Source organism: Cnephaeus nilssonii (genome assembly GCF_951640355.1).
Source record: "Cnephaeus nilssonii genome assembly, chromosome: 20".
Taxonomy (NCBI): Eukaryota; Metazoa; Chordata; class Mammalia; order Chiroptera; family Vespertilionidae; genus Cnephaeus; species Cnephaeus nilssonii.
Window position 1 is genome coordinate 31,752,948 of NC_137091.1, and position 12,887 is coordinate 31,765,834.

Consider the following 12,887-nt stretch of genomic DNA (forward strand, 5'->3'; position numbering starts at 1 on the left):
ATTTCATTTTGCTATACAGAAACTTTTTTTTTTTTTTTTAGAAACTTTTAGTTTTTGCTTTTGATGCTTGTGCTTTTGGTGTCATAGCAAAAATAATCACTGCCAAAACCTGTATGAAGGAGTTTTTCCCTATGTTTTCTTTGAAGAGTTTTATGGTTTCAGGTCTTTAATACACTTCTAGCGCTAATTTTATGTATGGTGTAAGATAGGGGGCAAATTTCATTCTTTTGAATGCTGATATTGTTTTCCTAGTAGCATTTATTGAAAAGACTATTATTTCTGTCCTGACTGGTGTGGCTCAGTTGTTTGAGTGTTGTCCTGTGCACCTAAGGTTGCCAGTTCAATTTCCAGTCAGGACACATGCCTAGGTTGCAGGCTCAATCCCCAGTAGGGGACATGCAGGAGGCAGCCAGTCAATGGTTTCTCTCTCACATTGATGTTTCTCTCTCTCTTTCTCTCCCTCCCTTTCTCTTTCTCTCTCAAATCAATAATTTTTTAAAAAAATAAAGAAAAGACTATTCTTTCCTCTTTGTGTATTCTTAGTACCCTTGTCAAAGATTAGTTCACTGAATACATCTGGGTTTATTTCTGGGCTTTCTATACATAGTTCTATTGATCTATGTCTATTTTTATGCCAACATCATACTGTTTTAATCACTATAGCTTTGTGATGTAGTTTGAAATCAGAAAGTGTGATGCCTCCAGCTTTGTTCTTCTTCCTCAGGATTGCTTTGGCTTTTCAGGATCTTCTGTGGTTTCATACAAATTTTAGGATTGTCTTATATTTCTGTGGAAAACACCATTATAATTCTTCTAGAAATTGCAATGAATCTGTAGGTGGCTTTGGTTAGTATGAACATTTTAACAGTATTAATTCTTCTGACCCATAAACATATCTTTCCATTTATTTGTGTTTTCTTCATTTCTTTCATTCATGTCTTACAGTTTTCAGTGTATAGACTTTTCACCTCATTCATTAAATTTACTCTAAGTATTTTACTTTTTTGGTATGATTGTAAATAGGATTATTTTCTTCATTTCTTTTTCAGATAGTTTGTTGTTGGTACATAGAAATGCAACTGATTTTTGTATATTGCTTCCATATCCTGTTACTTTACTGACTTTATTAGTTATAAAAGTTTATTGATGGATTCTTTAGGGTTTTCTATGTATAAGATTATGTTACCTACAAACAAAGACAACTTAACTTCTTCCTTTCAGGTTTGGATGCATTTCAATTTCTATTCTTGTCTAATTGCTCTGGCTAAGATTTCTCGTACTATTCTATTCTATTTATTATTATTATTATTATTATTATTATTATTATTTTAATCATCACCCAAGAATATTTTCCATTGGTTTTTAAAGCGAATGGGAGGGAAAGGGAGAGACAGAGAGAAAGAAACATCGATGTGAGAGAGACACATCAATTGGTTGCCACCTGAAACTCAAGTATGTGCCCTTGGCTGGAATCGAACCCAAGACCCTTTTGTCTGCAGCCAACGCTTTATCCACTGAGCCAAAATGGCTAGGGCTCCAGTACTATTTTAAATAGGGACAGGCATTCTTGTCTTGTTTTAAATATATTCTTACTGATTTCAGAGAGGAAGGGAGAAATAGAAACATCAGCGATAAGAGAGAATTATTGATTGGCTGCTTCCTGCACATCCCCTACCAGGGATCGAGCTCACAACCCTGGCATGTGCCCTGACCAGGAATCAAACCATGAGCTCCTGGTTCACAGGTAGGTGCTCAACCACTGAGCCACTCCAGCCAGGCTTGTTCTTGATCTTAAAAGGAAAAGTTTTCAACCTTTTCACCATTGAGCATGATGTTGGTTATAGACTTGTCATGTATGGCCTTTATTATATTGAGTTTTTTTCCTTCTATACTGTATTTGTTAAAAGTTTTAATCATGAAGGATAATGAATTTGTCAAATGCTTTTTTTTTTTTTTGCACTTATTGAGATGCTCATGCAGTTTTTATTCTTCATTTTGTTAATGTGTATGTCACATAGTGTGTCTCCCTCTGGGTCCCTGGACGGGTGGAACTGCCCCTGAACCACGGCTAAGAGGGGCTAAGCTCAGTTCTCAGGCTGCTTCAGGGCCCACAGCCGGAACCAAACTCAGTGGGCCTGTTCGTGGGGCCGGGTCAGGCCTGGATCTTGCTGGGTCCCTTGGCAGATGACGCTGCTGGCAGGACCAGGGTCAAACGGAGGGTAGCCAGGTCCACAGGAGGATGGTCTGTTTCTGAATCTGTAGCTGAGATCAAGGTCAGTGAGTCTGTCATCTGGGGGCAGCTGACTCAAAATGGCCCTCCTTGGTTTTGGGCTCCACCAGGGTTTCAACAGTCTCTTACCTAAATCCCAAAGGTCCCACAAAAGCACTTCTGTCCATGGATGGCTGCCAAATCATTGTTGCTGAGGGAGGATATGATGGAGATGATGCTATTCTGCCATGTTACTGCCATCACTTCCTGGTCCTTAAATCCCTTGATGGCCCAGAACATGTGGCTGTGGCCTGTCCCAGGTCTGGGTGGGATCCATGCTAGGGGGAGATGGGCTACAGTGGGCGTTGGGTGCTGCTTTCCCCCATTTCCCCTGAATTATCATTTGGGCTCTAGCTCCAGGACTCCAGTTTGCCCCCAAACCAGCTAGATGTGCATATTAACACCTTCCTCTATTTGAGCTTCCTGGGCAGCAAAATGAAAAATAAGTCATAAGCACAGTTATACTTTTGATTGATTTAATCTCTTTTTAAAAAAACTTTGTTGTTGAGAGCATTACAGATGTTCCCTTCCTCCTTCATTGTCCCCCTCCACCTGGTTCCAGCCCCACCCCATGCCTTCACCACCCTACTGTCTGTGTCCATAGGTAAGATCTTTGGTTAATCTCTTCCCATCCATCTCCCTCCTTCCTTCTGAGATTCGTCAGTCTGTTCTATGCTTTCATGCCTCTGATTCTGTTTTATTCACCAATTTATTTTGTTCATTAGATTTCTTGTTTGCTTATTTTGATTTCTAGATTTGATTGTTGACAGATATGTATTTGTTGCCATTTTATTGTTCATATTTTTCATCTCCTTCTCCTTAAATAATAACATTCAACATTTCATGTAACACTGGTTTGGTGGTGATGAATTCCTTTAGCTTTTTCTTGTTTGCGAAGCTTTTAATCTGACCCTCAAGTCTAAATGAGAGCTTGGCTGGTTAGAGTAATCTTAGTTGTAGGTCCTTACTATTCAATACTTATAATATTTCTTGTTGTGAAATCAGCTAACAGTTGTATGGTAGGTAACTAACTCCTTTTCTCTTGCTGCTTTTAAGATTCTTTGTCTTTAACCTTGGCATTTTAATTATGGTGTGTCTTGGTGTGGGCCGCTTTGGGCTCCTCTTGTTTGGGACTCTCTGCACATCCTGGACTTGCAAATCTATTTCTTTCACCAGGTGGGGGAAGTTTTCTGTCATTATTTCTTCAAATAGGTTTTCATTTTCTTGCTTTCTCTCATCTCCTTCTGGCACCCCATAATGCAATTGTTGGTACACTTGAAGTTGTCCCAGAGGCTCCTTACATATTTTTCTTCATATTTTTGGGTTCTTTATTCTTTTTGCTCTTCTGATTGGGCATTTTTTGCTTCCTTATATTCCAAATCATTAACTTGATTCTTAGAATCCTCTAACCCCATTGTTGAATCCCTGTAAATTGTACTTTATTTCAGTTAGTATATATTTAATTTCTGACTGGTTCTTTTCCATGTCATTGAAATTTTCACTAAGATCCTTGAAAGTCTCACTAAGTCCCTTAAAGCTCTCATGAATATCCTTGAGTAAATTTATAACCATGGTTTTGAACTCTGTATCCAGTAGTTTGCTTACTTCCACTTCTTTCATTTGTGACATGTTTCTTTGTCTCTGCATTTTGGTTGCTTCCCTGTGTTTGTTTCTACATATTAGTTAGAGCTACTATGTCTCCTAGAATTGGTAGAGTGGCCTTGTGTAGTAGGTGTCCTGTAGGGCCCAGTGGCTCAACCTCCCTGGTCACCTGATCTGGGCACTCTAGGTGCGCCCCTGCGTGGGCTGTGTGCACAGTCTTGTAGTTGAGCCTTGATTGCTGGTGGCATCTCTGGGAGGAGTTGACCACCAGGCCCATTGGCTGTGAGGACCAGCTGCAACTACAGTGGGAGAGCTGCTGTGCAGGAGGCAAGGCCCAGCTGTGAACCAAGGCAGGCTGGTGCTAGTGCTAGGTCTTGGGCCTTTTATTGATAGGTTTGGGGCATGCTGTCACCAACTGCAGCTTGTTTGAGAGAATTTAGCAAAGTTTGAAGCCTCAGCCAGGACAGGCCATTCATATGGAAAAGCTGCTGCAAATAGCTTGGTTGGGGCTGCAAACTGGATAGGGTGAGGTCTCAGGGATTCTTCTGGGTGGAGCTAACAGTGGGCTCCAGGTTGCCAGTCAGCCCTGCAACAGGGGAGGTCCCAGCACAGGAACAATGACCCTTGTGAGCACCCCTGTCTGGAAGAATGCTTCCGCTGAGTTCCTGCCCTGATGCCAGACAATCCAGTTCCTCCCCACATGTGTCTGAGTCCCCCAGAGCCACCCATTGCTGGAGCTCACAGGTACCAAGTCAGAGTGCGCTTGTGCCCCAGCTCTTTAAAAGGAGCAGCTGGGTCTCTAGCAGCCTCCATGTCTCTTAGTTGCAATCCCCATTGGTTTTTATAGCCCATAGTTACAGGGACTTCTCTTCCCAGCTCTGGAACCCTGGGCTGAGGGTTTGGTGTGGGATTGGGACCCCTTGTTCTTCATAGGCAGCCTCCGAAGAGATAATCCCCCTTCTGCTTAAAAAAGTAGCACACATGCCCAGCAGGCATAGCTCAATGGTTGAGCATCGACCTATGAAACAGGAGGTCATGGTTTGATTCCTAGCCAGGGCACATGCCTGGGGTGCAGGCTCGATCTCCAGTGTGGGGCATGCAGGAGGCAGCCAATTGATTATTCTCTCTCATCATTGAAGTTTCTATCTCTCTCCCTCTCTTTTCCTCTCTGAAATCAGTATGTATGTGTGTGTGTGTGTGTGTGTGTGTGTGTGTGTGTGTATGTGTATGTGTGTATATATATATATATATATATATATATATATATATATATATATCACACATGGGTGCCAGACCAGCCCATTCTGCGCCCCCACCCCTCCTACCAGTCTCAATGTGCTTTCTTCTTTACTTTTCTAGTTGTAGGACTTCTATTCAGCCAGCTTTCAGGTGGTTCTGAATGATGGTTGTTCTGTATTTTAGTTGTAATTTTGATGTGGTTGTGGGAGCAGCGAGTACAGGCATTTACCTACACCGCCATCTTGGTTCCTCCGATTGGTTTAATTTCTGATCATGACTTTGTCATCAGTGGCTTGAAGCCAAACAGTGTGCAAGGCTGGGCAGGAAGGAGCAGGCAAACCCATACCTGGAAGGGAGCTACAAGCAAGGACTTTGCGATACTTCGAAATAATATGAAAAATATTACCTTACATTTACCTGCTTTCCTGTCAGATGCAAAATGTTAAGAATTCTTACATAGTTAAGTGTATAGATTTGGCTGTGATTGAGGCAGAGAGATAGAAGGCAGAGCTCTCAAGAGGACTTCCCCCTCCTACCCCCCAACACCTCGGGATTTTTGTGGTTAGTTTTTAGAATCTCCCATGTGAGCAGACTCAGGTGTTTGGGATTGCAAATCCTGCTTTGGTCTCTTTCCAGCCATGAGGCCTTGTTGAGAAAATTTTCCAGTCTCTTTGGACTTTTCACCTCTACATAGGACATATCTAATTTCCATAACAATACCTTTTCCAGAGGACCTTCTGTGGTTCTTCTTCGGAATTTCTTTAAGTCACATTTCCTGGAAAGGAATCCAGTGACCAGACTTAGCAGAACCCCTGAGTGTTAATTCTGGAAGAATTATATAAAAGAAAATGCAAATTCATCTCAACAAGGTTGCCCAACGTTGCACAACTGCTTGCCACCCCGAATCAGGGTTTTATTGTTGGCAAAAAGGAAATGATCATGGTAAAGCATTTTCTTTTCCAAAGGAAAATAGTTCCGTCGTCTTGTATTTGGATGACCAAAGGAATTCTTGCTCAATGTAAACAACTCAGAAAATAGGGGAGAGTATAAATAAGAAAAATGAAAAGTAATGGTAATTCCAGCACACATGAAAAGCAATGGTGATACCAGTACACAGGAATAACATTCCTGGGAATTCTCCATAATTTGGGATTTTTTTCCTACAAGTACCCACAAACGCGCAGTTATACTATATACATACATTATATCCACATTCATGCTATATTTACATTCATACAGTTTATATTTACATTGGCACATATATGATATATAACGTAACATTAATTACATGTAAAAATATATCACATTATGATATATTTTTCCACTCGCGTGCACTCAAGCCTGTATTAATGACACTGGGAACCCTCGATTACACCTATTTGGGGATGGGGAGGGAATCCCGCCAGAGGGGAAGGAGCAGTGGGCTCGATCATAGAACTACAAGTCCCAGCAGCCCAAAGCGCGGGCCGGGCGACCAGAGTATGAAGAGACTACTAATACCGGCAAGCATGGTGCAGACACCGGGACTACGAGTCCTAGAATGCACTGCTCCCGGTTCGCGCAGGGCCCTCCGGGATATGTAGTCATTGGAGGGAGCTAATTCCTATTTCTTCAATATCAAAGAAAATGTAAATTCCCCCAACGGCCCACCAACGCAACTTCTAACCGGCAAGCGAGAAGCCCGGGCGCACCATAGAGAAGTAAACTCTTCGGGGTCCCAGCTGTGGCGCGGGAGCGGGACGCGTGCGCATGCTCGGCGGCCATCGGCGCGGGAGACGGCGCGCGCTGCAGGCCTAGAGCGACGGGCCCCGCCCCCGTTCCCAGCGCGCCCGTCCCGGGAGTCTGCGCAGATTGCGCAGGGTGGAGGGCCGCGGGGAACAACTCCCAGCGCCTGCGCAGATCAGCGGCTTCTCTCGCGAGGACGGACGCCATTATCGCATCTCCCCGACAAACACCACGAGAATTCCGCAGCCCACACGGTAATTGCAGCTCCCGCAGCCGGTCGCGTCTCCACCTCCCCCTTCCCGCGGGGCGAGAGCGAGAGCGAGATCTCCCCTCCTCCCTCCTCCCTTCGCCCTCCTCCGGCCGCGGCGCCCGCGCCCTCCGCCCCCACCCGGACGCCCTGCTCGGCCCGCCAACGGCCCGCTGCCTCCGTCCGGTAGCCCCTTCAGCGCCCTCGGGCCCCGCCTCTCCCCTTAGCCCTGCGGGCACCCCTCCTACCCGCGCGTTCCCCTCAGCCTAGTCAGTCCCTCCGGACGCCCCCGGGCACCTCTGCCCCCCTCAGGCCTGCGGGCACCCCCTTCACCCCGCCGCTCCCTTCCTCCGGGCGCCCCCTCAATCCTGTCAGTTCCCCGGTTTCTGAGGCCCCCTGACCCCCCGCGTCCTCTCGGGCGCCTGGCGCCATCTCCCCAGCATTCCGATACCGGGGAGCTGGGTAACAGGGCCGAGCGCAGGCTCGTTTTCTTTCCCGAGAAGACGGTTCCTTTCTTTTCCTTAGTTTTCTTTTGCACTTGCACTCCTCCCGCCCCCGGCCCCCGGCCCCCGGCCCCCTGCCGTGCGGTGTCTAGGTAGGACGGTCCGGGGGGGCCGCGCCAGCTGCATTGAAACTTGGGGAGCAGCCCTGCGAGAGGTGCTCCCCGGCGTCCCGAGGGCTGCCCTGCAGACGGACGGCTGGCAGCTGTGGGAGGGGGCAGGCCGGCCTCACTTCTCTGGGAAATGGGAAACTGCAAACACCCACAAGACCCCTCGGTGTGGCAGTTCCTGCCAGTCCAGCTTCCCACTCGGTTGGCGTCCCGAGTTAACCAAAGTGAAACGGAGCCCCGAGAGCCAGGGCCGCACACAGCATTCGCTCACTTTGCCTATGGTCTCACCAAGGCAAGTAGGGGCATCAGGGGCCTTTTAAGGAGCAGGCAGCTTTAGACTTCGGAGAGGATCCGAACCAGTTCTCCCGACCTTGATGAATGAGGATTTCAGGGTGTGTTGTTGTTTTTCCCCCCCTTCCTATACTTTTTTTTTTTTTTTTTTGCTATTTCTGTGGTTTAATCCTTTTGAAATGTGACCTTAGTTTTTTTGCTTTGAAGACTTCCCTCCCGCCCCCCATCCCACTCCCACCCTCCCACTCCCGTGCCTGTGCATTCCATCTCCACTGTGTGAGCGAATTGGATCCATTGCCTTAAGAGAGGACTGATTTGTCTCTGATGAGATGGTAGGGATTGTCTTGATGTTGGAGAAATAAATATTCCCCGAAGAACTGTCAACAAAGAGTGACTTCCAAGGATGGAGAGCTTGCCTATCCCGACCAGGGAGAGCCCCAGTTTAGAGTCTGGAAGCGGAACAGGTGATTGCTCTCTATTTGGAGTTACCTGTTCTTCCCAAATGCCCGCCAAGGAATGTACTCTGCGACCTGACTGCGTTGGTAAAACTAGCACTAAACTAAACCAGTTAAGGAGAGGGTAGAGTTGTAACTGGAAGTTTGGGAAACAGAAAAGTAACGGGATAGTGGAGTGGTCTTCAGTGAGGGAAACGGTACATTAGAAAGTAGATGATTGGATACTTTAACATTCAGGTTTTAGGACAACCCTGGGTACCGATATCCAGTGGTAAAAGAAAACTTGAGAACTGTCTGTAAAATTCTATATGTTTAGCTCCGTTTCCCTTTTGTCTTGCAGTTAAAATAATAGGTTGCTGTCATGTATTCTATCATTGGCTTTAAAAAACACACACACAGCTGCCATTAATGTTCTGTGGCAGGGACTGCTAATCATCTCCAGTGTTTCTCATCACAGCGACCCAATGAGGTAGACTGTCCTGTTTTATGGATGAGGTGACAGATCCACAGAGGTTAAGTGACTTGCCCAAGACACACAGAGCCAAGGTTGAATGTTCTTAAAAAATTAAACATACATATATTTAATATTTTAAAGAAATGTACACAATGAAAAACAATGAAAAGCAACAGTCCCCTGTCCACCTTTCAGTCCCCCACCTTATATCTTTTTGTTGTCTCTTCAAGAAGTTCTTAATAGCTCTAAATAATAAGCTGATATTAATTTTACACATTTTTGACGTTATGATAGCATGATTTAGCTCTTCATATATCCCATTTTTTCTATCCACTGAATTCACTGTTTCAGTTAACTCAGATTGTTCATAACTGTGTAAATACTGTTGGTTTCACAGCCAAGTAATGCATTCCCCTTCTAATACAGCTGTTTGTTTTTTGTATTGTTTATAATGGCCTTTCTCTTTCTTTGCATTTTCTGCTTCCATTGACTCCTTACATTGTTTTAAATTCTCAATATAGTGTCAAATCTCTTCAACCTTCCCCCTCCTCTCCAGCTCTCTGTCCTCTTTTTCTAACCTGGATTGACTTCTCTATGCCAGTACAGGTATCATCCTGATATTTTCCTTTATTATACATCTGGATTTGTTCTGGACTCCATATTTTAATCTTGGCTTTTTCATTTCAATGAGAACCTTTGGCCAAGTAGCCTTATTCCTTTGGCTAACTTTTTAGGATCCTCTTTGGTTTTAGGACATTTCCAGCGTGCCAAAGGATGTGCTCTTTGATCCTGGGGGCTTGTCCTTCAGCTCTGGGAAAGTCTCTTGTTTCATTTATTTGAGAATTTCTTCTGCTCTTTTCTCTTTTCCAAGTTCCTGTTAGATTGTTAATGGACATCTTGACCTCCTGAATCTATCTTTATCTTCTTCCTGTGTCATTTTATTCCTATATCTGAGAGAAGGCTTCAATTTATCTTCCAATCCTATTTTAAACTAGAGGCCCAGTGCATGGATTGCGCCGTCTTGTAATCTGGGACCCCTTGGCGGATGTTGGACTTCTGGCTTCAGCCTGATCCCTGCAGGCCAGGCTGAGGGACTCCAGCGGTGCAAGAATCCATGCACCGGGCCTCTAGTATGCATATAAGATAGTTGGTTAATCTCTTCCCGCCCTCCTCTCCCCCTTTCTCTCTGAGATTCATCAGTCTGCTCCATGTTTCCATGTCTGTGCGTTGAGCGTCTGCCCCCTGGTGGTCACTGCACATTATAGCTACTGGTTGAACAGTCGCTTAAGCTTTTATATATAGAGATTTTGTATTTCCATTATTGAAATGTTAATTTCCAAGAGTATATTTGTTCTATTCCTTTTTCATAGTAGCTTATTGTTTTTTAATGCATTATCTTCTTGACACTGAGGATACAAATAAGGATTGTTTCTTTTTTTGTTTTCTAATTTCTTTCATTTAATGTCGAAGCCATTTAAAAAATATTGGCTTCCTGCTGCATATGGCAAGTACTCAATTATTGGTAATTGTTGTGTAAAGCAAGAGCAAGCTAGTAGATCTGAGTCTGTGGGGCTGGTTTTGAAAACGTGTGGGTTTCCCATTGGGTGATTGGGAGCTTGTGCTTGGACCTGGAATGCCAGGTGGCTGAGATGTTTTATCTGGGCCTTTCAGGGAAAGGAAGACCCCTTTGGTTGGGGGTGTCCCACTTGGTGTAGAGCAGCGGTCGCCAACCTTTCGGACCTCACAGACCACCAGTGGTCCACAGACCACCGGTTGGCAACCGCTGCTCCAAAGGTTTCCTTAAATCAGCAGTTGCCAACCTATCAGACCTCACGGACCACCAGTGGTTCATGGACCACCGTTTGGGGACCGCTGGTCTAGAGGGCCTCTTGTACAGCTCTTCTGTACCAGGACTGTCTTCTGTGTGCAGGCGCAGACTTCAGGTTCTGCTGAGAGTCCTGGGTTTTGGGTCCCAGCATGCTGCGTGTGGGCATAGAGCCCTCCTTTGGTTGTACCCACTCTTGTATGCTCCAGCTTGCTGTTTCCTTTGTCATCATTAGATTCTCTTAGTCTGCCAGAAATTAGTAAAATCTCTTGTCTGCCTTCTTATTTTCTTTCTTGTGGGTTTATTATATGCTGTTAAATTTATTTTAATGGGATGAGCAGCGATCACATGTGTAACAGCCAGTTCCTTACTATGAGCAGGAATTCCAGAACCTGTTCTCATCATTGTGCTCCTTCTCTCTCCTGCCTCCCAGTGGTCTAGGTGATGATGCCCATCGTCAGTGAGACACGGGCCAGTCATGATCCCCATGGCTGTTTCCATATTACAAGTGTGGGTGGATGGTGTTCGTTCCCTGTGGAGGTTCTCCTGGCTTTGCAGCCTTGAAGTGGGTGCCAGGCTCAGCTGGGGAAGGTCAACCATAGATGGGTCTTGTAGCAAAGATTGTGATTTCAGATTCTTTAGTCAGCTTTCACTATCAGTGTTCTAAGAGAGCCTTTTAGCACTTCAAAGTTTAAGGAATGCCTCTAGTTAAGCAGTGATTACTGAACTCAAAGTGTAATTGTGATGCATTGTAGTCTAGTGTCCTTTGAAAGTTGCACACAGTGAAATGCATCTGCTGTGTTTGCCAAGGCCTTGCTAGTGAAATGGTCCACAGGCCAGCAACATCACCACACTAGGCATTTTAGGGAAATGCATATTCCCAGGCCCTGCCCAGACATATGGAATCAGAATCTGCAGTTTTATAAACTTAATTTTGAAGTAATTTTACAGAAGAATTGCAAAAATTGTTTGGAGAGCTCCCCTGCTCCCTTCACCTACTTCCCCTAATGCTGACACCTTACTAATCAAATATCCTTACGAAAACCAGAAAATTAACATATCGGCACAGTATATTAACTAAATTATAGACCTTACTGAACTTCATCAATTTTCCACTAATATCCTTTTTCTGTTTCAGGATCTAATCCAGGATCCCACAATTTATTCAGTTGTTCCGTCTTCTTAAATCTCCAATCTGTGGTATTACATAGCCCCAAAGTATCTCTCCCAAGATATTTGTAAATTGCAAAGGGAAAATTAGTAGCATCAAAGTGAAAAATCCCAGCAGATACCGCCTTAACATCACCACTAATAATACATAATAATATCAGGTATGATCCCCCGAGACGAAATGCATACCCTCAGTCTATTCATGAGAAAATTCATGAAGTACATTTGCCAAAATACTGCCAAGTGCTTTTCAGAAATGTCCAGTTTTTTTTTTTTTTTTCCTTAACATTTATTTTCTCATAGTTCTGGAGACTAGAAATCTTATATCAAGATGTCAGCAGGTTTGGTTCCTTCTCCAGCCTCTCTCTCTGGTTTGCAGATAGATGGCCACGTTGTATCCTCCCATCGTCTTTCCTCTGTACATATTTGTCTGATGTCCCTTTGTCAAAATTTTCTTTTTTTATAAGGATACCAGTCAGGTTGGGTTAGGGCCCACCTTAATGGCTCATTTTAACTTAACCATATCTTTAAAGGCCCTGTGTCCAAATACAGTTACATTCTGAGGTACTGGGACTAAGGTTTCAATATGAATTTGGGGTGGGGTGGGAGAGAATGACACAATTCAGTCCATAACAGGTGACAATATGGCAGATTTACTTTTCCTAAATAATATTTTCTACAATTTCTGTAATGTTTCAATATTTTACAAGGAGTCTAATCTTTTTCCTATATAATAAAAGCCAAATATGCTAAGTGTCTGGTCCATCCAGCCAATCAAAGTGTAATATGCTAATGATATGCTAAGGCCACTCAACCACTTGCTCTGACGTGCACTGACTACCGGGGGCAGATAGTCGACCAGTCCACCAGTCACTATGACGTGCACTGACCACCAGGGGACAGACGCTCTGACTGGTAGGTTAGCTTGCTGCTGGGGTCCAGCCAATTGGGACTGAGCAAGATGGGCCAGACACGCCCTGGAGCCCTCCCGCAGTCCCTT

The 12,887-nt window shown here is 44.6% G+C and overlaps 1 protein-coding gene across 8 annotated transcripts in view; it reads left to right on the forward strand.

The window, feature by feature from the left end:
* The first annotated feature begins 6,994 nt into the window (after window positions 1–6,994).
* The window catches only part of BANP (BTG3 associated nuclear protein), a 146,118-nt gene continuing 140,225 nt past the window's right edge, over window positions 6,995–12,887 (forward strand). For 5 of the 8 annotated variants that reach the window (XM_079759432.1, XM_079759426.1, XM_079759431.1 and 2 more), the window contains exon 1: window positions 6,995–7,089. The gene's annotated coding sequence lies outside the window, so the exon portion shown is untranslated. The remainder of the gene's footprint in view (window positions 7,090–12,887) is intronic. The other 3 variants (XM_079759427.1, XM_079759429.1, XM_079759428.1) reach the window with 3 other exon arrangements.